Source organism: Drosophila willistoni, unplaced genomic scaffold (assembly GCF_018902025.1).
Source record: "Drosophila willistoni isolate 14030-0811.24 unplaced genomic scaffold, UCI_dwil_1.1 Seg712, whole genome shotgun sequence".
NCBI classification, from domain to species: Eukaryota; Metazoa; Arthropoda; class Insecta; order Diptera; family Drosophilidae; genus Drosophila; species Drosophila willistoni.
In genome coordinates this window covers 1-3448 of record NW_025814621.1, presented here as the reverse complement: position 1 = coordinate 3448, position 3448 = coordinate 1, and positions in this window count along the sequence as shown.

Below are 3448 nucleotides of genomic sequence, written 5' to 3'. Positions count from 1 at the left end.
TTACAATTTTTGGAAGTTTTTGTCAATAAAATTCTCTTAAAGCTTTTATTGACAAGTAAACGCCACTTTCGGGTTGTACCGTTTACTTGAATTGCTCCCTTTTGAATCCTACTATTGACAATATTTGCAATTTGCAAATAATTGTCATCTGTTAAGCCTAAATAGGTTTCAAGAAGACCATTAGAAATGGCTTCTTCTATTGCTTTTGCAATTCCCATCGATTTATTCCTAAAACAGAAAATTTAAAAACCATAATTAGAAAAAGCTTAGTAAAAAAGTTTGGAAAAAAATTACAAAGTATGCCTAAACCCCAAATTCCTAAGAAACCTAACATCTAACAACGAAAAGTGTTATTAAATACATATAGAATAAATATTGACAGTAAATTATAATCTTTGAAAAAAATTTATTTGGAAGAAGAGCCTGTTCTTGGATCTTGTTTACAATAGTCTATAAATATAACATATCATATTAAATAGTAATCAAATACGAGAAACGCATCCATGCATAATCTCGTATCACTCACTCCAATAAAGACTTCGTTTCCCTCATAAATTCGGATGAATTTAATATACGTTGGTAGTGCTTTTCCATAACAAGTGCCAATCGAAGAACTCAGAGGGGTGAAGAGTCACGTTGAGGAAAAGGCAAATAATATTTAACATTTGAAAATTTGTGTTCCGCATCATTTAATACCACATCCCAACACTATAGTATTGAATTCGTGTGCCTCCCTTGAAACCCTGGGATTTTATTGAATTCCAAAGCGTTCAAGGCTATTCCTTTGGCATTTTGGCAACCAAGTTCCAAGTTATTCCAAACGTTTTTTTCATTGTGGATTTTATTGAATTCCAAAGCGTTCCAGGCCAGGCCAGTGTTCCAACAAGACATCGTTTTCCTTCAAAAGTCAATTGAAATAATTGCTATCGATTGATATGCTCTTACATAACAACTATCCTTCAGCACTCATGGAAAGGCGCTCTCCAATTCTCCAAAAAAAAAAAAAAGTATTTTAACTATATGAAATTTGCTACATAGGATAGGTACATTTTAAGTAAATACACTGTCATCTTTCTTCAAAAATACACTAAGAAAATCACAAATGAAACCAAAATACGAAAATTCAAAATTTCGCGTTATTAAATGTTCCTTTTGATACCCTTGCAAAAAGGGTATATTAATTTTGGACAGAAGTGTGCAACGCATAGAAGGAAGCATCTCCGACCATATAAAGTATATATATTCTTCATCAGCACGACGAGACGAGTTCAAATAGCCAGTCCGTCATATTATTAAAATATTGAACGACCTACCTAAAGATAGGTTGAACAGCATTTGGCATTTGAAGAATGTTGTGTGAAAATTTAAAAAGTAAGTCAAAAAGATTAAATCGAAATAAAATATAGCGCTTCAAATGGCTTTTGATAACAGATTTAAGTATTCAACGTAACTCCATATAAATATCCTGGCATAATTACTAGTTCTATTGTATGATTATTTGATCCCCTTTGACAAAGAAATGTTAAGTAAATTATTACTATGGCTGAAATAAATTAAAATAAGAAGTAAAAAATCGAGTTAAACGAAATCTAATCGAAGATATCGAATAGCTGACAAAAGATTAGTAATAACTATTGCTCCTCAAAAAGAAATTTGTCTTCATGGTAATACATATCCTAAATAAGCTGTTTATATTACTAAAAATGGAAAAAATAAATCAATTATTCAGGTGGGAGTAAAAAAGTAAGAGCCAAAATATTTTCCTCGACATGTAAATAGATAGGAAAAAAAAAACAATAATCCTTATAATGAATTAAAATTTTTCAGGCTGAAATATTAATATGAGGATGTTAATCAACTAATGCATTATGTGCTATTTAAAAAAAGGTTAGTAAGGTTTATCAATTCATTGATCTATGACGTCCCATAAATAATTTTTTATTTTTACGACCACAATTTAAGTAATTCATTAATAATTTAATTTTACAATTGTAATAAACTTGTTGCAATTGTAAAATTTATTTAATAATACAGAAATTTCTAAAAAAAAAAAATATATGAATTTAAATAAAATTAAAAAAAAGGGTTTTGAATGATACTAATAATTAATATTACTAATGTCTTTAGCAAAATTCATAAAATATTGCACCAAAGTTACAGTCTATTCAACACACATTCTGGTCAAAATCAAATTGGCCATGTCATCCTTTTTGCGCTAGGACATAAATTTATGTGCAAACTCAAACCAAAATTTTATATATACAGCTGTTAGGGTATAGGAGGAGGAAATCAGTAGTAATGAAATAACAATTAATTTTAACTTAATAACAATCAAAATTTGATTACATATAAAATGGGTACATAAATGTGATACCAAAACTTTTAAATTTGATATTTTTTCTTTTTTTAGATTACAAAATATTTTAAGGCAATAGGCAATAGACCTGATTTAAATCCTAGTGAGAATCTTTGCATATTTTAATTTCATTTAAGTTTTGGAAAATGTTTGCTACAGCGATGTAACCCTAGAAACAATTCAAAATCTAGTGGATTCACTTCCGAAACGAATAAAGACGGTAATAAAAAACAAAGGTTTTCAATTAAAAAGATTCATTTAAAAAAATAATATTTTCAAAAATTTGTAACTCACTTAAAAATAAAATAAAAAATTTGTTTGTACTCCTTTGTTTTTGAAATATTATCAATAATTTTAACTTAAGACTTTTCCTATAAAAAAAAAAACATCAGTGGAATCTAAAAAATATTTGTTTTGGTTAGCAAATACATTTATTTAATAAGTTTAATAAAATTTTTTTGAAGCAATAAACACAATTTTTAAAAATTACGAAACTAACATTTTTTTTGCCTGTCCGGATTTCTTGTCCGCTACTGTATGTACAAAAAATATCCATATGAATATGCCACGATCATACATGTATGTATAAGGTAGTATGTACATACATACATATTTGTATATATTGCATTCATATATATATATATATGTATGTATATATGTACATATATTGGCGCTTAAATATATTTCAATTACGTGTACACACAATATGTATGTATACGCATATATGTATAATATATGTACATATGTGTGACTGTACATAGTGAGAAATTTTTGTACATATGTATGTATGTACAAAAAATGCCACAAATGTACATATGTACATATGTATGTACGTACATACATGCATAAAACGTACATATATAACTAGGACTTACTTTTTAGATATACGGTTGAATTTTCCTTTCATCTTCACTAATTTAGTTCACTTAGGCTCTTTTAAATTTGCACTCTTAGTTTTTTAGTTTTTTAAAATTTTTTTTTTGGTTTTTCACTTGTTTGCACTTTAAGCGTGCTCGCAAAAGTTTACTGGAAAAATTTTGGCGAGTGGCAACATTGCAGTGTCACAGAGTTGCCAGAGGGTCCCACTTTGCC